At 34.1% G+C, this 26,002-nt stretch overlaps 1 protein-coding gene across 4 annotated transcripts in view; it reads right to left on the bottom strand.

The window, feature by feature from the left end:
* Positions 1-26,002, bottom strand: part of CNTN1 (contactin 1) — a 349,297-nt gene that overhangs the window by 224,983 nt on the left and 98,312 nt on the right. Inside the window, exon 1 of one of the 4 annotated variants that reach the window (XM_038577319.1) lies at positions 4,602-4,979. The exons of the other annotated variants lie outside the window; for them this stretch is intronic. The gene's annotated coding sequence lies outside the window, so the exon portion shown is untranslated. Of the gene's footprint in view, positions 1-4,601; positions 4,980-26,002 lie in introns of those variants that run through there. 4 annotated transcript variants of the gene reach the window in all.

Here is a 26,002-nt window from a genome sequence, read left to right as displayed (position 1 = left end):
CTAAGCTTATGTTTACAGGAAATTCACTTAAGATTTATCCTTAAATCTGAAATAATACAGCATTTAATAAAACAGTATTTTTTTAAAGACTTGATTAATTTATTTTAAATACTGGGAATATTAACATTTCCATTGATGTTAATTGGTGTTAAAGATGTTAAGACATTTTTATATTTGTTTTAATATAGGTTTATTATTATATAGGTTTTATTATTATTTTGGTATGGTAAAGCCAATAGATCTGATGATATCTGCCATTAAAAAAGATACTCATTATACTCCCAGATCTCAAGAAAAGAGTACGGCCTACTATGCCCGGGGGTACACAGGTAATCTTGTGGGGTCTGGGGTCAATCAGGAGGCAGAAGAACAGAGAAAAACTATGAGCAAAAGCCTCTATTGTGGTTTTCTGAGAAAGGAGACAGGATAAAAGTGGATTTAGGATTGGCTAGTTTAAATTACTTCAGGAAGATCTCTGGGCACTAGAGCTGTCTCTAGTTGTCTGATTATTTGTCCCTGAGGTGATTAGGGCAAGAAGAAATTGGCCAGAGTTGGAGAACTCTGATAAAAGAAGGAACTTTGAGGTGTGGGCTCCCAATTACTTGGTTTGCATTTGAAAATGCACTCAAGGATGACTGGTTTACTAAGTCTAGTAATTGGCTAACCTTGGGAAGGGCTGTCCCTTTAGGGTCAGCAAAGCAAAGTATGAGAATACAGAATAAAAGGCAAGATTATTAAAAGATTTAATTTAGAGTTGAAAATTACTAAAAAATGTTCAGCATTCATCTGATTCAAAGGTCAGAAACTTTTTAAGCATTAAGTGTCTCCAGAGGGATTAAATAACATTTGCAAGTACCCAATGACTATAAAACTAAGTCTAAATATGTTAATCCAGTGGTTAAGTTCTTAATTACCTGTTCCCCCTCTGTTTATTCTCAACTATAACTATCTAATTCCTCTATTTCAGTCCTGACCCTGGAATATAAAGTATTAAGTTTTGCTTCCATGCTTTTATGTATATTCATCTCTTGGACTCCATTTAAAAATTTTGAGTATGGTTCCTTATTTGACCTATGACACTTAAACATTTTACCAAATATTTTAGATGGCTCTATGTTGTACATTTTTTCTTACATTTGAAGAATCCTTAAATAGATGCTTCTTCATTATACTGAGTTGTCTTATGAGAGGAAAATGATTAGAAAACAATGAAAAATAGAGTGAATGTTATATTTATTATCAGAGGAAAGAGATTCTTGAAACATGCATGAAGCCATATTAAAATGACACATCCTCAGAGTCAAATTTTAGGAGCATTTGGAAATGAAAGTATTTTAAAAACTGATTTCTTAGGGAACATATTTTAAGGAGGAACTAATTTTACGATTTTTACCAATGGAAGAAAAGAGGAGATGCAATTTCTTGGTATAACTCTGTTACAAATTCATACTCAAAAAAGTTTCTGTGGATTTTATAAATCAGAATTATTTACTAAAAAGTACCAGGGAGAGGGATGGTGCCTGGATAGCTCAGTCGGTTAAGCATCCAACTCAGTTTTGGATCAGTTCATGATCTAAGGGTCCTGAGATCAAGACCTGTGTGGGGGCTCCATGCTCAGCGAGAAGTCTGCTTGAGATTCTTTGTTCTTTCCTACTATCCCTCCCCTCCCTCCCTCTATCTCTCTCTCTCAAATAAATCTTAAACAAAAAATACAGGGGGGCTTCCTTTTCAAAAAATATAAACTCAGATTTAATCAATTTGTATGTGTGTTTTAAGTTTGGAAAATGGACGTATTATTCCTCTTTAAATGCTTTTTCTCTCCTAGTCTTCCAATAAATGATTCATAACTTTTTTATAATCCTAGTTTATGACTAATGCCGAATACAAGACACATAGAGATATACAGAAATATAGATGTAGATAGCTTTCTACTTAGATTTATTATAACATATGTGCAAACATTAATATAAGTATTTATATTAAAAGGAAAATTGATGGCTTACCATTTTAAAATATTCAACTGATTTCTCACTCTATTAAGTCATCTTTAAAATTCATTTTTAAAGTAAATTACAAAGCCTTATATTAGTGAATCATAATGTTTCAGAATTCTTATAAATTGATTTTAAGAGGCATTAATAATATGTATCAACCATTAGTTAAGCACATTTTTCTTTTAAAATCTTGTATTTGATATTTCACTGCTATATGGGTTCCTCATTCCATTTCATCTTTCCTTTTATTACATCCTTTTTGTATCTTCAGTCTCCTCCCTAACTTCATGTAATATGATTATGCTTTGTCATAATAATCATGACCTAAACTAATTTTGGTGTCTCAGGTCCTATATTGTGGTTAATATTCAAATATTCTCATTAATCTCTTGTTAGTTTCTCATACTGACAATCTATAAAAATTAATTACAACTACTGTGGAAATTAGGAACTGAGAGCATCTCATTCCAGATTTCCCTCACATGATCCAGGAAATGTTCTTTATCTAACCATCAGGTATTTTCAATGATATTGAGTAATGGCTAGGGTTAGGTTTGAGACTAGAACAATGACAGAAAGGTTTAACAAGTGCAGTGCTATGTGGGCCCTTTGTTTATACAATCTCACCATGTTAGCCCATTAATTTTACTGCTATGATCTTGTCATCCAGCATGAGGGCTTTTCTTCTCCTACTGTCACCTCAGCTAGATCCAACAAGTAGTGCTGCCATTATACTCATTACTCAGAATTTAGTATGTTGTTAGGTAATAAATATCTTTAAGTTTCTGCCTCCTCTATTCTTTCTCATTTTCCTTTCAATTCCATCTTACTAGCTATAAATGGGCCACCTCAGCCAGGAGGCATTTGAGCAGCACTGAACACCATGACTCAGCATCAGAACTCTAAAATGTATAGGCAGTTACTTCTGCTTCCTATCTTCCCCTCTCTGAGGAGAAACTCAACGTCTGAGTTTCTTCCTGTACCTAAACCATTTCAGCTTTGCAGATTTAAACATGTTCTACAATGTGAGTTCTGTGGCACCATACTACCAGGCAGTTGAAAGGAAACTCAATAGAGTAATACCGCAGCAGAATCGAAATACATTGTGAAATGTTTGAAAAGTAGTTTTCCTGTGCTCTTATTAATCATTGCTCTGTATTTCTTTCCTTTTTTTTTTTAATAAGTGATGCCTATTTCACAAGGCATACTGAGCATATCTATTACTGGTTCTTTTTTTTTTGAGATTTTTAAAATTTATTTTTTCATGACAGACAGAGAGAGAGAGAGGCAGAGACACAGGCAGAGGGAGAAGCAGGCTCCATGCAGGGAGCCTGATGTGGGATTCGATCCCGGGTCTCCAGGATCAGGCCCTAGGTTAAAGGCAACGCTAAACCGCTGAGCCACCCAGGCTGCCCTATTACTGGTTCTTGATAGATTATTTAGCAAATGTATTTTTTAAAACTTAGCATCATACTTGAGGAAGTATCTATACATACATGCTATATTGTATATATTATGTTTTACAAATTATATTATAGTATATATGTGTGCATAAACATGTGCACATATAGGTATATGTGTGTATATATACTAATACTGCATGTATATACACAGTATTAGAATATGTTTACTGTTTAAAATCATCATTAAAACATTTTACTATATCTAGAGTTTCTTACTGAATTGTTTTTAATGCTATTTTCTCACCCTAAAGAGATGTTGAGGAATTCATATCATACAGCACATAATTTGCATATTTATTAATTTTTTGCCATGATATTTAAGCAAGCAGCTTTAATTTACAGACTGGCAAATTTAGTATATTATTATTGTTATTATTATTACTTTTCAGTTTTTCAGAGTTTTTGTGAATTTTACATAGTGGGTTCAACAATTACATAAGCTTAATTTTTAAAGCATCAAGAAAAAATACAACTTTTTTGTGTAAATTTCAAAATATACTATCTATCCATTCTTTTTAGAGTAACGCACACTGGACAGGAGGAAAGAAAACAAAACACTCCAGGTAGAAGCCAAACTGTTTTCTGACAACAAGGTCTTCCTTCAAGGACATGCTATTCCAAATTATTTCAATTCCATCTGTTCAATTTGTATGCAACACCGTATTTGAGTTTGAGTACCTCAGTGTTATCCTCTACTTCTGGGAGAAGGACTGAACATTTTGGGTGTCTACCAACATCCTTCACCATAATTTTAAAATGTTGACATGAAGGAAATAATCTGAGCCAAAGGAATACCACAGCCCTGCTTAAACTTCTCCAGAAGGAGATAATTTTTTTTTTTTTTTTTGATTCAGCTCACGCTCAGTGCTGCCCCTCCCCATTTGCAGGCTATCTATCCAAGACACACACACATCTGAGCTCTGGCACATTCTTGAAAAGCTTTTGCATGCAAATAAAACACCTTATGGCACAATACTGTCAAAAATATAAATTCCCCTTTCAATCAACAAAACAATTCAGAACCCTGACACTACATCCGAAAACTGAGATCTGAGTCAACCTTACTAATACTGCATCACCGTTATCCTAACTCAGCACATTCTCACTTACAATTACCTAACCGAGAGAAAAACCTTGCACTTACCTGATACGCTGAGTTATCTGTTGTTCTGGGTACAGGATTTATTGCAAATTATGCATTTGAATAAATGCAGCGACAGTGATACCACAATACGCCTCTCTCCTGCTGCAGAAAGCAAGTTAAAAGGACTTCAAGCTGTGACCTCAGAGGCAGGCACAGCCGCTCCCATCCTTCAGCCAACCTTCTGGGGAGAGCAGGTTAGATGACAGTGAAGCTGGCTCCCTACATAGCAATACTTTCAAATAAAGCATTCTGTGCTGGGAGCTGGGGGATTTACATCTTCCAAATTCGGCTGGCCCGAGTCAATGCTGCTTCTATGCTTGAAAATATTAAGCATTTCACTGCAGTCACTTAATGCAAGAAACTATCTGAGGCGACTTCACAAACCCTGTCATTCTGTTCGGAGACTAAAGAATGAGCACCGCATGCATAATTCATGCATTAAAATCTTCAATGCACTTCCTGTAGCCACTGTTCTATCCAGTAATGGGCTATTGATCACCTCATCGCTAAGACAATTGAAGCTCCGCAATTGGTTTATTTCCACAAATAAAATTACAACCTAAATCACAGGGAGAATGCTCCAACCCTGCAACAGCCACTCGGGTAAAACACTCACATAGACAAGATAACATTTGCATACTGCAGAATGTTTAAACTGGACTCTCTGGCAGAAACACTGTAGTATCTGTCTTCTTTTATTCAAAAGACATACTTTCTGCAGATTTAGACTGAATATTTTATATTAAAAGTGAGATATACAGAGTTGTTTTTTTTCTCCTGCCATTTTTGAAAAATCAACAGGCTAATCTGAAAATTAAGGGAAAAAAAACAGATGATATATGGTTACAAATCATAGGAAATTTTTATCTAGATTCATAAGGATAACTTTTCTTAGAAGACTTTTATTTTAAAATAATTAATTTTTCATCTGAATAACGTGGAAGAGATTTTTTTTTAATCATCATGGGGATACATTTGTTCATCATTGTTAAGTATTTTGGATGGTAAGTACCTTTTTTTTCTGGGAGTGCCAGTAGTTCTGAGAGTCTTTTTCTTAGAATATAAGCTTCTAAGAACACATCATGGTTTCTATTACTCTTTTTTTCACTGCCTCAAAAAAGCAGGCTTTAAAACAAAATGTGCATTTCATTATGCTAATATTCATCAAGGGAAAACACAGGTAGCATTTTAAAATGTCATAATTTTTGTGAAAAAAAACCATAGTGGAAAAAACATATAAAAATAGCAAATGTATGTAAACGTTTGTCTATTTCCCAAAGTATGCTCAGTGTAAAAATTAGTGAAGCTTTATTTATCCACCAAAAAAGGACTAAATATGATGTTATTAAGATCATTCAGAAACCTAATGTGTGTCTTTCCACAGCCTCTTTTTTATTTACCCATAGATACCACATATGCACACACAATTATCACAGTTCTATGTTGTCACACCTGACATTTATAAGACCCAAGTGAAAACTTCAAGTTCGTATCTTGGGGCTAGCCTAGAGAAAAACTGTCAAAGTATACTCAAGGTTTCCCTTCTAACAGTTACACAATTAGTAACTGGGAGCAATTCAGCCTTGGAGAAAGCAGGATCACAGTGACTTTCAGTAATTAAACCAGTAGCAATTGATAGCAGCCTGTGAAGGTACTAGGAGTGGAATGGAGTTCAGGGATGTTCAGGGAAACACTTCTTTCCAATGCATATAAGAGCATGCCTGTTAGGTCATAGAAAAGGTAATTGCACCTACTTATTCAAGATTATGCTACAATATTCTATATGGCAGTCTGAGAAATTAATCACCCAGTTACTATGTATATTATATATCCCATACTCCAAAATGTTTTGTTCTACCTTAGGAAATTCTACTTAAACATTTATATATATTGCCTCTAACCTAATACACTTCAAGTGGACTACATAGTAGCCTTTATTTTATAATATTTACCTTAGTAATATTCTTTATTCCTTAAATGAAGATTGAAAGACCTTAAACATTTAAAAAATTACAGAAGTTATAGCTAAGGATTAATATTCTGCCTAGAGTTTTATCAACTTAATCACCTACAGAAGCAATTTTGTATGAAGATAACATTTAAAAATAGTAGAAAACTGAAAACTCTAAAATGTAACTTATCAGGTATGGGGATATAGAGTACAATCATTCAGGAGATATAAACTCACATAAACTAAAATAACTACGTATTAGAATTAGAAGCATTAGAAATTTAACCTCTCTGAAATGCCCATGATTGGATAATGCATAACTATGCATAGGAAAAACTTAGTTCATCTCTCCTTTTGCAGTGAGTGAGAAGAAAATCAGTATCTTTTCTCTGATACAAATACTCAAGACCCAAATCTAAATGAAGATAACTGTGTATCCACTTGGTGAATTTTCAAATTCAATTGTCTTAAAAGTGGGGAGAAATATGAGAAACACACATAGAAACACTTCATGACCTAGAAGAGACCAACACTGGAAGTCTGCAAAGAAGAATATGACAGGGGAAAGGCTAGAGGGGTGGCAAATCCCTAAAACATCAGAGTGGGAGCTGCAAGTACGTCTTGAAGGGTAACAACTGGTGGAAAAGTTGTCAATTATACTCTCAGATAAAACAAAGCCAAAGGTTATAATAACAACTAAATTCCACTGTCCAGAAGTCTGCTATGCCTAAGAGATACACTTAACCGATTTTTTCAAATGGATGGAAAACAAAGAATGTGATTTTAGATGAATTTGATCTCTTTGCAGATCAAGAGGCTTTTCCAATATTTTAAATTTATAATGCATGTAGAATATAAAGTAAACTCTGTAATGTACAATAGGGTCAATAAAATGAATCAAAATGCAAAAAAATCAAAGCATATTTAGCCTGTTAAATTTGTGCTATTAAAATATATAACTAGACTACCTAACTACTGCCATTTGGAAAAACACATAATTTATATCCATTATAAGAAAACGTAATGCCGTGTAGCATTAGGAAAACAATTCAGCCTACCAAAGTTTCTACATTTCTGAGCTCAGGGATGTAGGAGCAGAATGCTTTTGTTCTGAGATTTAAGACATTCCTTCTTTTCTTGCTCTGTCCTACCAATATTATTATCATCCCCTAATCATAATACATTCATTTAATTAAACTTATCATGTACCTTCTACAAGAAAGGAATTTTGCCAGATGCTAGGTCAGTGGCTGCCTCCAAAGCAGTCACACTTTAGTGATGATAACAGGTAAACACATAAATACAGAGTGATGAATATATAACATATATCACTTTGATATATGTTAAGATATGCAAATGAGATAATTACTAAAGGGCACTGCACCAGTACGCTAAATGACTTCTAGGTAAGTGTTAATTCTTATTTTTATTTCCCTAGATGAGACATAGTAACAGAAGAAATACTGGCAATACCAACTGCCCATAGAGTATTAGGAAATGTTTTATGGAGGTTGTGGGATATTTAAAGAAACCGAGTGGTGTAATGGAACTAAAATGGACTTTAATGTTTGACAAATTTGAAAACAAGTTCAGGTTTCACTGAATTTGAACTTGCACGTACTATCAATACTCTATGAATATTTAAAATAAGATGGAATTTAAGTTCCATATGACCAAAGACCATGTTTATTACACTATAACATCTGTTTACAGCATTCTTAAAGTTCACTAAGAAGTAAACAAAAAGAGCTACAAGTATCAGCATAGATGGAGTACACAAGCTAAATGCTAAGGAAAAAAAAATAAAACTCATGCATCATAATCCCAATTATATAAAATTTAAAAACAAGCAAGACAGCATGATAATATTACATTTTGTCTAAAAATATATGTATTTAGGTGAAAATTAAGTAGTATATAAATACCAAATTCAAGGTTGTAATTATTTCTGGGGAGAGGAAGAAGGGTGTGATTGGGGAGGAGTATATATTAGGACTTATTTGCCTATATCTTTATTTATTAAACTGGTAGTGGGCACACATATTTTTGTTTGGCTTTTCATATTATCTAAATATTTGAGATTTAGATATTACCTAAATATTTGAGATACTGGGGATCCCTGGGTGGCTCAGCAGTTTAGCGCCTGCCTGCCTTCGGCCCAGGGCATGATCCTGGAGTCCTGGGATCAAGTCCTGTGTTGGTCTCCCTGCATGGAGCCTGCTTCTCCCTCTGCCTGTGTCTCTGCCTCTCTCTCTCTCTCTATCTCTGTCTCTCATGAATAAAAAAATAAAATCTTTAAAAAAATAAATATTTGAGATATTAAAAATGAATTTTAAAAGTGAGGGAAAAAATTAAAAAGAGACTTCACAAAGCTCTTTGCTGTTGGATTCTCTCTCTCTCTCTCTCTTTTTTTTTTTTTTCTTTTCCAGTTCACACTTCCCTTTCCAAGATGGTAACCAAAAGGAAAAAAAAAATACTACAAATGACATTCAATTCCACTTTAAACACTCTTCAGTCATCAAGAAATAAATTCAGTGAAATAAAGAGGGTGAAAAAATATAGGGAATATGTTTCTTAATATGTCTCAAAAATTTGTTATTACTTATACATTGTTTTTGTAACATTGGATTCCTTAGTTCTATTAAAATACTTGCTATTCTCTCAATATTCAGTTAGTTTACAGATATCTGTATACTGCCATGGCTTCCCAGATGTCATAAAATGACCCATTTGTAGTTCAATCTCCCTGTAAAATGAAGGTACTAAGAATCTTACTAATGGTTACAGGCATAATTGAAAAATATAATTTAAAGCCTTTTAAGTCTGTGAAGGTATTATATCTCCCAAATAACTATTATAATCCTTATGTAATCCTATTTACGTTTAGTTATTTTCAGAGAAGTAGATTTTTTTTACAGTTTTTATTTAAGTTCCAGTTATTTAACATACAGTATAATATTAGTTTCAGGTGTACAACATAGTGATTCAACACTTCCATACAATACCCAGTACTTAGCACAAGTGCACTCCTTAATCCCCATCATGTATTTATGGCACGTTTTCCTTTTAAGTGACTCAATGATCTTGAAGTGACTAACTTCAAGTCAAGAGATATCAGCAACCAGTTCTAACTTATGAGATTCCCTAAACAGTTCTGGGTATGTGCCAGTCTGTTTCTAGATACACATTAGGGAAGATCTTTAAAAACTATATCCTACTGGTCTGCTTTTCTTCTCTGGTAACAAATTTAAATATTTGCAAAATAGTTTGGTCCAAATATATTTCTATTTTCAAGATAATTTAGGCATACCTCACTTTGTCTCAATTTTTATTCAACAGAAGTCTGTATTGTCTTAGGTCTTTTAGGATTTTTAAGTTTCAACACATGAGTTAATTCTTCAAGAAGACTTAATGGGGAAAAAAGGCTAACTTGATTAATTTATTAATGAATAATGCCAACAACAAAATGGATGATATATTTACTATAATATTTGATTGTATATTATCTTGAAAATATAAATACCTTTTAAGAACTTTATATAAGTTTTAGCCTCATTATCACTAAAAAGGCACTAATTTAAAAATTTCTAAATACATGTATTTTTAAAATAACTACATCATGATTATAGGGCACAAGTATATATTGTGAGCATTCATGTGAGATATGCATATGTGCACAAATATTTTAAAACTTGAATTATACTATATTTCACTTTAGTGTACAGGTGACTATACAATTTGCTAAACTTCCACAAAATGACAGAGCTATGTCACCTGCACTCTGATCAACAAATAATCTATTATTAAAGTCCCACAGGCCCTGTATTCTCCCCTCCACCCTCCACCACCCACCCAAAATAGCCACTACTCTGACTGATAACAACATAAATTAGATTTTTTTATACAACCAACCTGTAGTGATGCAGAATTCTACAGACATAGAACTATTTCAAATATAAATTTGCACAAGTGTTTCACACTCTATTCACACTCCTCCTATTTTTATTTGACCATAGTTTCAACATGTAAAATGTAACTATTATATTTTTCATTTAATAAAACAATTTTGCATAAGTTTCTCTTGAGATAAATACTTCAGAACACATTTTACTTTCTACCATAACGTAGGTCTCAAGGCAGGATATTAATGTACTAGTAAAGTCTTTTGTGAAATATTTGTTTTTGTGGAGTTATTACATGGGGTGATCAACTTTGCTTTTTCATAAAAAGTTTTATCTTTAAATTTGCAACTGTAATTTCCTGGAGAAGATTTCATCAGAGACATCTGTCCTATGAAATTAAAGAGCCACTCATAAAAGTATCTTGAAAATGCAACTGATATTTTAGTTTTAGAGAGTGGATTATAGGGATCTTAGGAACAAAGTGATACTTTGCTGAAATGCATGAGGATTTAAATTAAAGTAGATAAGTGTAGGGTCTACAAGTTTCAATTTATAAGGATAACATACGATCTAAAGTGCCTTCTTAGCACAGAGATGCAAAACTCTTGGTTAGAGAGGCCATTATATAAGCCAGTAATAATTATGTTTGGGAAATAATCCCAATTAGTGACTCAAGGAAAAACAGGTTATGAAATGGAGGGGAGAGAAAAATTAGTTTGGGGCATGAAAGTGTGAATGCGAAGAATACCTGACTTTCTTCTGATCTAACTAATATTGACTTGAGTCCTTCCTTCACAGATATTCATTGATGTGCGCTATGGGTCAAATTCCAGCTCAGTACTTATCCCAAAAGATTTAGGATCAGTGGTCTATTAGAACTAACCCATACAGCTTTTAAGAGTCTATTTTAATTTTCAGGAATTTTGCAAGACAATTATTAAGTACAGTTATTCTTTATAAATAAATGATATGAATTTACATTTAAATATATTATATTTTAAAAAGACAAATACTCAAAATATATCACTTCTTATACATTTTACTATTATCAATGCTTTAGAAATTGTTTACACCTATTCTATCTGTATGGTAAAAATGCTATACAATAGTGTGCTATTGAGCACCTCTAACTCTACGTTCAATAACATCGTGTTGCTAGTTGAAACCAACCTTGGTGAAAATAATTACAGGAACAAAATCAGCAAATGCTAAAAAACAGGGCTTTTCTTTTCCCCTCGAACGCTGGTGATTAAACATTTAACAGCACATCTCAGCTTTGATTTCAGTGTCTAGAAAGTGGTAAAGCAATTATATCTAACCAGCTCCAACATGGTTTTTGAATTTTGATTTTAAAAATATTCCCTCAAAATTTCAACTAATGTTACCAATATGGATAGGCAAAAACTGAGTTGTAGTAAACTCTCTTGGCCAACTGAAAAATAACTGAACCTAAAGGAATGTCTGAAGATATTTATCATAAGAGATCTGTATTTTTCTCCTATTAAGAACTAGGGGAAAAGTCAGGATACTTTCAAAGATGGTTATATCATCCAGGTAAACAAAGAGTTTAGAAAAAACATAGAAGTCAGCATCTCTTCATTGATTCATAGAACAATATAGCATTAGCTATAAATATGCTTTAAACTATCTGATTGTTCTTCCTTCTTCCACAATAATATTAAAAGAAAATTTAAATGATAAAATAATTACACATATAAAATCAATCCGGTATACACTTTTGCTATAGTTGAATAGGTTAGTAAGGTGGCCACCTAAAAATATTTAAATAACAATAATTTAAGAATAATACAATGGTTTAAGAGAGTGAATTAGAAAATACTACAGTATTACAGATTCCACTTAAAAAAATACAGGAACATAGAATGATAGTGAGTGTCTGCCAGTATATGAGAAGGATGTTGGAAGGTCCACTCCTAGCCAGTCTTAATTAGGATCTTCAAATCCCTTTAAATTTGGAATACTTATAGGACTACCTCAGAATCTTTGAAATCCATAGGCTTTGATTTGGGTACAGCAGGAAACTTAAACTTGAGAAGAGAGTGGCACCAGCTTTTGAACAGCCTAGAACCATCTTTAGATTTTTTTTTTAAGCTAGCTCTTTGGAAATGTCCAACATCAGAGCTCTGCTGGAGCTCTGTACACTCATATCTCAAGTGCCTTTGAAGTTGAAGTCTTTTTATTACCCTTTAAAGTATCTGAAATTAGTTGTAAATTAGATTTAACCAAAATGGCAATAAAGTCTCCATCTGGATCTACCATAAATTACATTGACTCATATGTTCAGACTGTTGATCTGAAAAAAGAAGGATCATGTTTTATTCTAGTTGATAAATAATATTACTTTTTCTCCTTTTTAACATTTTTTTAAATTGAAATTCAATTATCCAATATATAGTATATGATTAAAAATATTACTATTGTAGTGTCTATTGTCCTTTTATATACAACCTACAGTGTACAATAAAAAATACTGCAGGGTTAAAAAAGAAACAAGAAACTGTGTTCCATATCAAGAGAGCAAATAGTCAATAGAAACAGATACAATAAAATAGGGACAAGGATATTTTAGGATTGGACAATGTCTGAGGAGATGAAGCTTTAAAATGTATATCACAGTCACTTAAAAACGGGAAAGGATGCCTGGCTGGCTTAATCAGCAGAGCATGTGGCTCTTGATCATTGTATCCTGAGTTCAAGACCTACATTGGGGGTAAAGGTTACTCAAATAAATAAACATTTGTGTATGTTGTAATCAAATGATGCAAATAAACTGAATCTGAAAGGAGACATTACATTAACTATAAGCATAATGAGGCAAGGAGAGATCAAACAGTTTTCTGAGGTGAACTTGATAGGATTTGCTGACTGAGTCTATGCGGGGGATAAAAGAAGCAATATTTAGAACGCCAAGATTTCTACCCTGAAAAATCAGTGGATGTTGACAACAACTAAAACTGATTATCCAAAAGTTAGAGTAAATATAAAATGATAGAAAACAGTGAACCGTATATGTTTACTTCACTTCCTCTTTCTTGCCTTTTCAGTGCTCTATCAAATCTCTAATAGCCAAAACATTTATTTATTTGAATCCTGGGATACCATACTCACCTTGTTACTTCCTTGCTTCTCTGGCATTTCTTCCTCAGTATCAACTCATTTACTTTATTTCCCCTCAAATATCTGTTAAGTTTTCTCTCTTCTTCCCTGTCCTCTTATCAACTTTCCTCATTTTCTACTAAATATTCTCATCCACTCACATAACTTAACAGATTATGTGTAATGATTTCAAACTTGTATCTCTGAGATGTTTTTCCTGAACTGCAGATCCATCAGCGCTATATATGCTTAATGTTTATACTTGGGTATCTCACAAGTATCTCAAACTCAGGCAGTTCACAAATGAACTCAGCTTATTTTTCCTAAATTTGGTTATCCTTTTTCATCTCTATGCTAGGAAATGATATTATCATCCATTCATCTGCTCATGCCAGAAGCTAAGATATCTTTTATACTTGAAGGAACATATATATGCTCAAGAACTCAAACTTTGTCTTTAGTCAAGATATCTTTTCTGAGGTGTAGGCATGTCAACTTCATATTTCCACTTGGTTATCTCACTCTGTGATAACTAAATTCTCAATATTTTTCCAAAGTGGGTCTTCCTCTAGTCCTTCCTATCCTGGTGAATGGCACTACCCTACACCATGTACTCATTTCTAAAGTCTATGGCTACAACTCTCTTTTCTACTTTCTAATTATATAATGAATTCATTTAATTTTTTCTATCTTTATTGTCAATAACCAAGTTCAAGCTATCATCATTTCCTGCTTAGACTTTGAGATAGCTTTATAGGTGATCTCTCCAGATCCACTCTTATGCCTGCTAATCCACACAAAATGCCATCTAAGAATACCAGAAGAATATTTAAAAATGCAAATGTCAGGGTACCTGGGTGGCTTATTGGTTGAGCATCTACCTTTGGCTAAGGTTGTGATCCTGGGGTCCTGGGATTGAGTCCCGCATCAGGCTCCTTCCGGGTAGCTTGCTTTTCCCTCTGCCTATGTCTCTGCCTCTCTCTGTGTATCTCTCATGAATAAATAAATAAAATCTTTAAAAATAAATAAGTAAAAATAAAAATGTCATTATATTATTTACTGGCATAAAAATATTGAGTGTTTTCCCACTACAATTAAGATATTAAAAATCTTCAACATTGCATATAATGTCCTATGGTTCCCAAACTAATCCTCTAGCTTTACTACGTTCCAGCCACACTGGTCATCCATCTCTCTGTTTCTTCCACTTAGGTTATTCCCCTTCTGTTAGGAAATTTCTCCAAATATTTGCTTTGCTAATTGACTCGTCTTTCAAGCTCTATCCTTTATTTGACGCCTTTGCAAACTAGGACAGTTTCTTCCTATGATTCATCTCACAATACTCAGTAACTTTCCTTTATAGCTGATCTAAATTGTAATTAATTATGCATTTAATTCCTAACTTTCCACTATAATATGATTTTTACTATACCAGGGACCGTATTTGTCTCATTTGCCTTTCATTTACCACAAGTTTGATGTTCATCACTGTGACTGGCACATAGATGATATTTGCTGAACACATGGATGAATGAATCAATGGCACAGTGTGTGCTTGTATCAGAGGATCTGATTCTTTAGGTTTGAATTGTCAGCCACTGTGATAGAGTTGACCAGATAGAATTGAGTTGCCTGCCTTTGAATAAATGGTTGAATTCCAACTTTAGAACTTTAGCTAAGAATACTTATGTATTAAGCTTTTCTCAAAAAAATCACTACTTGTTTCTGTCCCGGAATTTTGCCCTCCTAGCTTGTCAAACCTGTACAGGTCAGTAGACTTTGACCTATTGTTACCCATGCTGAACAGTCTGCTCTGATTTTGTGTCCAAACTCATTTATTCTTAAGTGGGAAAATTTTATTCTTTCCACAACCCTACCTATACCCTGACCTACTTGAATTCTCAGTTGTCTTATATTCCTACTTAGGTTCAGCCTAGACAGAACATTGATTAACTGTTATTAATTCTAATAGCTCTAGCTATTGTTTTCACTTTGCTTTCTCCAGGGAGATTCTCTTTAGTCCTTTGAGAATTTTCCTAGCTGACTCCTAAATTTCCGGTAGTTTAAAGCTAATGTGTTCAAATCTGGTGTGGAGATGATTGCCAAAAATGTTAAAAAAAAAAAAAAAAAAAAAAAACCCTGATGTCTTTGACTTTTCTAACTTCTGGTTTCCAGGGTGTGATATATTTCTGTACTTTCAAAGATTAAACTGTCACTTTCCTTCTTCATCAAAACTGGGAAACTTCAATTGGTAAATATGCTTTTTAGTACCTTTTTAATTTAATAATTTCATAACTAATGCTTAACAGCAGAGATTGTTATTTAAAAAAAGAAAAATTAAAGAGCATTTTTCTCCTACCTTGTATTCATATTTTCAACTATATCTTCCTTGACTTCCCAATGAGTTATATATATATAGAGAGGCAGTATATCTAACAGATAAGAGAATAAGTTCTCATTTCCTACATCCTGGTGTTTAGTATTGTGTTTACACTTACTATTTGTCCATAACCAAATTACTTAACTTCCTAAAATCTCAATATCTTTGTCAAGTAAAAATATTACTAACAAATAATGCTTCTATCATAAGAAAACTGGGGATCCCTGGGTGGCGCAGCGGTTTGGCGCCTGCCTTTGGCCCAGGGCGTGATCCTGGAGACCCGGGATCGAATCCCACGTCGGGCTCCCGGCATGGAGCCTGCTTCTCCCTCTGCCTGTGTCTCTGCCTCTCTCTCTCTCTCTCTCTGTGTGACTATCATAAATAAATAAAAATTAAAAAAAAAAAGAAAACTGTGAGGATTGACTAAATGCAAGAACATGGGGAAAAAAAAGAGAATAACAAAAGAAACCTTACCTGACATAGTGCCTCAACATAGCGAAAATTAAAAGTTTTTAGTTACCATTATTGCATTAACTCCCAAAAGTTAGATCCTATATATGCTGTTTTATGCTGCTAAATCATATATATATCTAGCATAAGGCTTGCATAAAATAGGTTTATAATAAATGTTTGTTGATTGATCAATAAATTCAGATTTTCTGAGTACTTTTATCAGGTCTTAATGACTCAGAAAAACACTATCTCCCCTGCAAAAAAAGAAAATACTACCCCCCACTAGGAAAGTAATTCTCTGACAAAAAAAATGATATAAATACATTTTTAAAGTGTTTGCTGATTATTATTTTTTTTTACTAATTCCTTAATGCTGAGGAAAAAACCTCCTTATCAGGGATTTAAAGTTATTTAAATATTAAGCATAGTAAGACCCTATTTTAATACCCCATCATGGTGAAACAGGTCATATTAGTTCAAATTCTATGAAGGAATATACTTTATCATATATATGTTATGAAGTAACTACTCAATAATAGATTTATTGTGCATACAAATACCAATTGTGTATAAAACATCAAATAATAGATTTTATTATAGGTAATAGATTAGATTACATATTCATCATCAAATAATAATAGCTTATGAACATTGAGATGTACTTATGCTAGGCATTTTCTCAAGTACTTTACATGATTTATCAAATCTAATAATTCCTACAACCAACCCTCATGGACTTCTTTTAATAATGCTGCAATAACCTCAGACATACATTAATTTAATTTACTGATGTTTATTTATAAATCCATAAAAAGTTAGAAAATAGGTTAGAATGACACTTGGGTTTATGTTCATACTGTTTATAGCTTCTGATTTGAAAGTACAGTGGATAGAATATGGGCTTTAGTATGCTGGGCCTCTGTGCTGCATAACTCCAGTGAACATCATCTGGTATCATTTGCCTTCTGCCTGAAGAACTTCCTCTGCCATTACTTATGGTGCAGGTCTAAAAGCAATATATCTGTTTAGCTTTAGTTTATTTGAAGAAAAGTATTAATCTGCATTTTTGAGAGATTTTTTGCTAGTATAGAATTCTAGATTGATAGGGATTTTCTCTCTTTTTTGGTACTTTAAAGATGCTAAAGATGCAGGTTGTATGTGGGAGTTCAGCGAGAAGATGTTAAGAATGACACTCAGGTTTCTGACTTCAAAAATATCAGTGGGTGTGGCACAATAATTGAGATTGACTAAGAAAGTACAATCACTATACAAAAATCGAAGGTAGTGAATTGGTCAGTCCCTTGTAAATCATTCCTTTTAACCCCTTGGCTTTCTGTCACACATTTACTGACTCCTTACTTGGACATCTTTACAACTGGTTTCTGGGACACAAACTTACTGCCTTTGCCTCTTGCTTCTCTGTTCATTCCTTTTCAGTCTCCTTTGCCAATGCAATACTTTTTATTATCATCCTTAAAAGATTAAAATATAAGAAACCTCTTCTCCTTTCATTCTCTCCTCCCAGGCATTTTTATACCCTCTAATAACTTGACCAATCATGTATAATGAATCCAAACTTATATCTTCAGGCAAAATGTCTTTTCTGAGTTCCAGCTCATCAATCTACTGATATACTTTAAATTTACACTTAGGTAACTAACAGGCATCTCAAACTCAGGCAGTCTGCAATTGAATTCATGAGTTTTCTCCCAAAATTTATTTCCTCCAATTCTCCCTATTCTAGTTAATGGTTCCCATCTCTATTTACATCAGAAACCTAGATGTGATACTTTATATTTTCTTCTTCCTCTATGGCCACTAGCTTATTGGTTTCTACTTGGTAAATATATACTGAATCTATCTACTTCTTTCTCTCACCATTGCCATTAACCTATTCCAACTCATCATCATCCCTTGCCTGATGGATTATAGTAAGTTCCTAAAAGATTTCCCTACATAACCCATATCAAATGCCCTAGAAGGATTTATTTATTTATTTATTTATTTTTATTTATGATAGTCACAGAGAGAGAGAGAGAGAGAGAGAGAGAGAGAGGCAGAGACACAGGCAGAGGGAGAAGCAGGCTCCATGCACCGGGAGCCCGACGTGGGACTCGATCCCGGGTCTCCAGGATCGCGCCCTGGGCCAAAGGCAGGCGCCAACCGCTGCGCCACCCAGGGATCCCGAGGATTTATTTTTTTAATGAAAATGTCATCCTATTATTTACTGGCTTAAAATCCTATTTCAATTAGGATGCTATTCTATGTCTTCAACAGGACATAGCAGGTTTCTATCATCACTAATCCCATCTCATACTATTCTCCCATCATTCTCTACATTCCAATCACCCTGGTCATTTTCCTGTTCTATCCTAATGTATACACGCTGCACAGACTGTTCTCTTAGCCTAGCATGCTTTTTCCTCAGTTCTTCATCAACTTCATCTCATCTGTAAGGTTGTACCTTAAAAGTTTTTTTAGAAAACTACTTCCCTGGGTAATGTTTCTTTGGGAATTCATTCTCTGGTTTAACCTTCCTCCTTTCAGGCTATGTTAGGTATCTTGTAATTCATTCATTCTCACTATATCTGCACTTTTTCTGGGTACCACTTATGGCAATGATAATTACTCACTTGTATGACTGCTTAATACTTAACTCTCCTGATGGCAGAGATCACATTTGTCTCACATTTTATCTCTGTTTATTTATCACTGTATTTGGCATATAGAGGATATAAAAAATGTATTTTGAATTCATAAATGATTGAATCAATGGCACAATTTGTTATTATATTAGCTACTTACCAATTGGGTTTTTGTTGTTGTTGTTTTTAAAGATTTTATTTGGGTTTGAGAGAGAGAGAGAGAGAGAGAGAGAATGTGCACAAGCAGGGGGAGTGGCAGGCAGAGGGAGAGGGAGAAGCATGTTTCCTGCTGAGCAAAAAGCCCAATGTGGGGCTTGATGTGGGGCTCAATCCCAGGACCCTGGGATCATGACCTGAGCTGAAGGCAGACGATTAACCAACTGAGACACTCAGGCGCTCCAGCTACTAATCAATTGTATTAGCTATTAAGACGTGATTCTTTAGGATGGAGAACTGCCACCTATTATAGAGTTGGCCTAATATATCTGGTCTTCCTGCCTCCAAATAGTTTATATTCAACTTCAGATCTTTGGCTATGGATTCTTACATTTTTAGTTTCTCTCTAAAATAAAGTGTTCCTTTATTCTTTGATTTTACCCTCTTTGCTTTGCCAAGTCTGCCTTAATCTTTAATTCTTCTTTGATTCTTGATGTATATCATCCTGACCTCTTTTACTAATGCTATGTCACCTGTTCTGACTTTGTGTCCAAACACATCTTCCCTTGAATGAGAGTTTCATCCTCTCCATATCCCTAGTTAAGTTCTTTCCCTCCTAAATTTATTTTTGTCCCAGATTCTCATCTTATATTTGAGACCAGTCAGAACACTGATCAACCATTATTAATTCTAGTTAACTCTAGCTTGATTTCTTCATTCTACTTTCCTGGAGAAGCTTACCTTGGCATCACAAGACTCTTTGTTGGTCCCTGTTGCTGTAGTGCAGTTTTTTTCAAAGTTAACATGACATGGATCTCTTGGGAAGCTCTTTTAAAACACAGTCTCCCAGGTCCCACTCTGAGAAATTCTGATATACGAAATCTGGCATAAAGCCCCCAAATTTGCATTTCTATCAAGCTACAGGGTCATGCAGCTGCTGGGAATATTAAAATCATACTTTGAATAGCACTACTATAATAGCGTGAGGCAAGTTTGTTAAAATCTGGTTGAAGTTTACTGTCAGGTTTTGAAAATATCATGATTGCTTTAACTTTTCTAGAATCTGGTCATCATGATTTAAGCTGCCTTTCTACTTTTACTGTTTAAGTCATCAATCTCCTACAACTGAAGAAACCCTCTTTGTTTAAAGAGTTTTTCTATAACAAACATAGCTGTTTGTTATCTTTTATGAATACTTAAAAACATAGTTTTATTCTATTCACTGATCATTGACCACAGTCAAATTGTTTTATGTAAGAAGACATGAATTTTAGTGGTTAAATATTCAATGTTTCATATGCTACAGCCTGAGGTTTGGTCCTCGGCCTCACATTTAATTTTATTTTTCTGACAAATTAGAAATATAATAATAGCCACACAAATAATATCTATCTTATAGGAATGTTGCATTGATTGGTTAAATGAAATAATTTGAAAAAAAAAACTTAGCACAATTGCATGCTTTACAAGAGCACAGAAAATCACTAAAACTGGCATTAAGTTTTATGCTGTATTATACTCCATAGATGTAGCAAAAACCTGGCGTAAATTGGTGTTCAATAAAAGCTTAAAATTATAACACTTAATGTAAAAAAAAAGACCACTTTATGTCCGCTACAAAAGTTATAAACCTAGTTTTCTTTAAAATTTTTAATAACTCCGAATTCAGCCTGGATGTTCCAGAGAAACAATACCGTATATATATCCACACACACCCCTATACTACATACATACATACACTCCTATACTACCTATATATATGTATATATATATACACACACTTACATATGTGTGAGATGTGTGTATGTACCAAATCCAGAACATATATGTATAATATAAAATATATATGTATAGGGGCACCTGGGTGGCTCAGTGGTTGAGTGTCTGCCTTTCGCTGGGAGTCATGACCCTGGGGCCTGGAGTCAAGTACCGCATTAGGCTCCCCATGCGGAGCCTGCTTCTCCCTCTGTCTATATCTGCTTCTCTCTCTGTGTCTCTCATGAATAAGTAAATAAAATCTTTAAAAAATTTTTTTAAATAAATTTATTTAAGGACAAATAGGTTAATATATAAATATATTATAAATATATGTATGTATATATATTTAAAGACATTTATTTTAAGGAATTGGTTCACATGATTATGGGTGTGCAGTAGACAAGTAAGAAACCCCTAGGGTAGCCCAGAAGGCTAGAAACTTGGCAGGAGTTAATGCTGCAGACTTAAGGCAAATTTCTTCTGTGCAAAACTTCAGCGTTTTCTCTTTTAAGGCCTTCAACTTATTGGATAAAATCCCCCGACATTATGGATGGTAATCTGCTTTACTTAAAAGTCAACTGATTTTAGATGCTAACCACACATACAAAATACCTTCACACCAACATCTAGATTAGTATTTTATTAAATAACTGGGCACTGTAGCTTAGTCAATTGACACATAAGAAATAACCATCACAACTACTTTATATCTATAGAGAAAAAAGTATCTCTTGATAATTAGGGATTTCCATAATCTAATTCAATTTCTCTCTTCTAATTCCTCCCTCCTCATTTGTGAGACTCATTTTTCAAGTTCCATCATTTTGCGAAGCCAATTATTCATTTCTATGGGAAGTACTTTCTCTACTCTGTTCTCATAGTCATTGTATCTTCCTTGTATCCCTCTGTGTCATAATTCTCTGTACATGAAATAATTTTTCTCTGTTTGTTGAGAGCTCCCTGATTATGGACACTATGGTTTCTTTTTATTTCTATCTCCCACAGAGACTTTTCACTGTGATGCTCAAAAGATAAGCGTTGAATTTATTAAATTATCTCCCAGCAAAAAGTTTCAACTAATGGCTTTAGCAATGAAGTAAAAGTTAATTCACTTCACCTGAAGGAACAACATTTTAATAGTGTAGCACACTAGCAAATTGTGCATTGTTTAAATAATGTAATGATTTACTAAAAAATAAAACATTAAACAAATAAGACATTTCATATTTTTGGCATATCGTGTAGGTAAAATACTGAGTGGACATATTTTTTAACGACAATATTATCAGTTCAGTTTTATTTAAATTATATATTTTCTTGCTACCCATTCAAAAAAAAAAGGGCAGTTATTCATTTTCAAATTCAAGGGGCAGAGTATAAAACAGCAGGAACTCAGGCAATTCAGCAATCCATCTATCTTGAGAGGAATAAAACACTATTCCACTCTGTACTGGCTGGCACAACTCTTCACCAACAATCCCCCATTTAGATATAAAAACAAACTGGCCTTTGTATTTTGTTTATGCTGTCACCGGGGCATTGCTCTCAAAGCACTTCAGCAATACAAAAATAATGTTGCTGTCTCTCACAGGCAAAGCTAAAAAACACTCACAAAAAAATGCTGCTCAAAGAGCATATTTATCTCAGTTGGTTTCTTCTTTGTGTAATGATACAGATATCATACTAAATTCTTTATTTTTGTTAAAATACTGAATATTTTCTCATTTTACGTGCATTTAAGTAAAATCCTGAATTGCAGAACATTTATTAGGTATGTAAAATAAAAATGATCTAAATTTACCCACGTGCGATTCCTTCCTCCCTTTCTCCCATTCAGTATTTAAATTTCTAATCTAATAGACACAGATATGAACAGAGGCAATAATGTATTATAACACAATGATAAGAATAAGTACTGCGTTCAGAGGAAGTAGAAAATACCTGGTATAATCAACCTGAGAAGGTGGGGAAGAAGAAAGCCAGGAAAGGTTTCATTCGGTTGAGCATTGAGATAAGAGTAGATATTTTCCAAATGGATGTGATGAAGGACAGAGGAGTTATTCTTGGAAGAGGAGGCCACCTAAAAGCATTAAGGATGACATAGCATACCTTGTGCTGTTTTTTAAAGAACTGCAGAGCATGATGTATGCCTTAGAGTGAAAAGGAGAAAGGCACTATTTTCCATCCCATCAGTATCAAAATTTGATGTCCAAGTCCAACATGCTTCATGATTTGCTTTCATGTTATCTATACAACTTGAATTTATTCACACAGAAGGTGCTAAATAAATATTTAGTTAATGAAAACATTCCCTAAGGATCAATATGCAAGATACTCTGCCAAAGTGTATGGAGAATAAAAACAAACAACTATAACTGAATAAAATGTAAAACAAAAGCAGTCAAGACCTCATAACTAAGAAATATGAAATTCAAAAACGATGATGGCAAAATCAAGATAGAAAGTATTGTGGAGGAGATCTTTGGAAATTAAGAATTTATTGTTCCCATTACTCCATAGGTAAGCTTGTTTCTCCAGTGTTGTCTGCACTTACTCTGTTCATTCCTACTTGTGTTTTGGTTTACAATATTTTTCTGTCTCTATCTTCTTGAATACTTCAAGTTTCTTCCTTTACACATTTAGCCAGATTTTTTTTTTTTTTAGCCAGATTTTAGCTATTTCAAAGAGGAGAAAGAGAAATGATAGTGATTCAATGTGTTTTTTTTTTTTCTTTTTCACCAAGCAGTCTAGGTATTTTATATGAACATTTTATTTAATCCTCACAGATTTTGAGGTGAGTAAAATAGACATTGCCTCCTTGTTCCACCACTCTACCATGCCTAATTCAAAGAGGTTATATTTCCCTCCAGAATATAGAGTGAGTGGAAGAGCTGAGAGCTGAGCCTAGCCCTTTCTCCTCTTTCCAAGCTGAGCTCACATGATGTTTTCTAGAGGAATCACTGTCGTAGGACACCATCCTCTGAATTCCTATGGTCAGCATGCTGTAACACTCTAACCATTAATTTTTTTCTAATAATTCTTCAGATTAATTCTATCCCCTTCCATGGATTATGCGATCTTTGATGAATCACATTTTATGTTCTTATGCATCACCCATGAAACTCCAAACAGTGCTGATCACATAGCAAGTGACTTGCAACATCTGTGGGTTGATTAGGCTGCATCTTCAGGAGTTTCAATCCTTATTTCATTTCAGTATAGCCTTCCCTCCTTCCTTAATGAATCATCAACTTTTGCAAGTGCTTAGTGGGAAGATTCTAGAAGGTAGGTTATTTTGTGATATGTAGTATACCACCAGAGTCAATTCTTGTGCATCTTAACAAAATAGTATCTGTATTATCTTTGTAGTTTTACTACTAATGCACTGTGAACCTGTACAAGCTACCTATGTCACAGGCATCATGTGAAGGTTAAACATGATTACGTACATAAGTGAATGCTATAGACTTTAGAATAAAGAAAAGAAATACAAGTTTATGTTTATAATATTTAAGGAAATAATCTACTTGTGTTTCTTAGTTCCTACCAAATTTATCCCTGGACTAATCTGATAATTGAATCAATGTCCCTGTTTCAAAAGAAAACAAACAGTGCCCATATGTATTTTAATTGGCCTGCTAGGGAAAATGGCCCAGCTTTGGCCACGAGAGCATTGATAAGTGAAACAGTAGGATTTTGGATGTATTGAGGGGTAACAGAGGTAAGCAGTAACACTGCCCATACTTACTGCTTGAATAGGTGATAAACCATTTCTGGAGGTAGTACAATGACATGGGGAGAAAATTAGTTCTAAATCCAACAAGTAATAAAAATTGTTGTGACAATACAAAATAAAAATTTGAGGAAAATGTTCCTTCCTAACCTCAGCCATAGACTAGTGAAAGCCTCTTTTATCAGCTGTGTCTAAAAGAAAAAGTCAGGGATTCTGTGGAGAGAAGTCTAGCCCTTATTTGCTGCAAAGCAGCCTCCCTTAAATTTGAGATAGGGCATTGTTTGGTGGGAAACAAGCAGAACTGGTTTTATGGGATCATTTAACAGAAGAAATTTAAAAAGAAGCTTCAGAAAGTGAGCTGGAGGGAAGAATTTATGGTGAAATAAGAGATTTATACTGCTCCCCCTCATCTGTTGGGTGATTGTAGGGGTAGGAGAGGTAGACAGAAAATCCTCCCTTGAGATTTGCAAATGATTTTGAATGTGAGATGCTGACTCTGCTTTCCTGTTTGGAGGTTACTGAGTGCGTAATCCCAGATATTTCCAGTGCTGTCACGGCCTGGGGACTGAACTGCCCTCAGATGGCCAAGAGGCACGAACAGGGAGAAAAGGGCAAAGTCTGCTCTAGTTTTCTATGGGACTTAGTTGTGCACAGAGAGAAGGGTGAGTTCCTGTTAGGTTAGGTAGCCCACTGACCATGATTGGAAGTTCTAACCTAGAGATCAAGTCTCATGAGAACAAAGGGATAGTACTATAATGGTGGACACAGTTCACTTGGTATAAGAAAGAAATGTGGCTTCCTATCCAGTAAGACTATCTTCCTCAAAAAGCTGCTAGAGAAACTCACTGGCACTCGTGGTTCTTCTGTGTTACTCTTAGAGGCAGCAAAGGGCATTAGCTGGATATGTCAAGTGCCAAAGATCAACCAAATGTGGGCCCCAACAGCAGAAATCATACATATTGTACAAGTCCTTCATGTAATAGAATTTCCAGCTGTGAAAGAACTTCAGAAACATGGTGAGAAAAGTGCCACTCTTCTGTTTTTTCTGAACACGATGTGATGCTAGCTAGCTTCATTAACAGCTGGTGCACTGTGGTGGTGTGTATAACACTTCTCTTCCCACATGTGCAGCTGGTTTCCAGTCAGCTCCTTACCACCCAAATGTATAGAATTATATTTTCAAGTGTAAAAGAGGAAATTTTGTATTTATTTCTGAAACTTGTTGGTTTGAGCTCAGTGTTATGGTTATTGTAATAAATTTGAATGCTGATTCTGTCCTCTAAAATATTAGCTACTGAATTATATT

The sequence above is a fragment of the Canis lupus genome, chromosome 27 (genome assembly GCF_011100685.1).
Source record: "Canis lupus familiaris isolate Mischka breed German Shepherd chromosome 27, alternate assembly UU_Cfam_GSD_1.0, whole genome shotgun sequence".
Classification (NCBI taxonomy): Eukaryota; Metazoa; Chordata; class Mammalia; order Carnivora; family Canidae; genus Canis; species Canis lupus.
The sequence above is the reverse complement of the archived record's forward strand: the minus strand, read 5'-3'. Positions and strand labels throughout refer to the sequence as shown.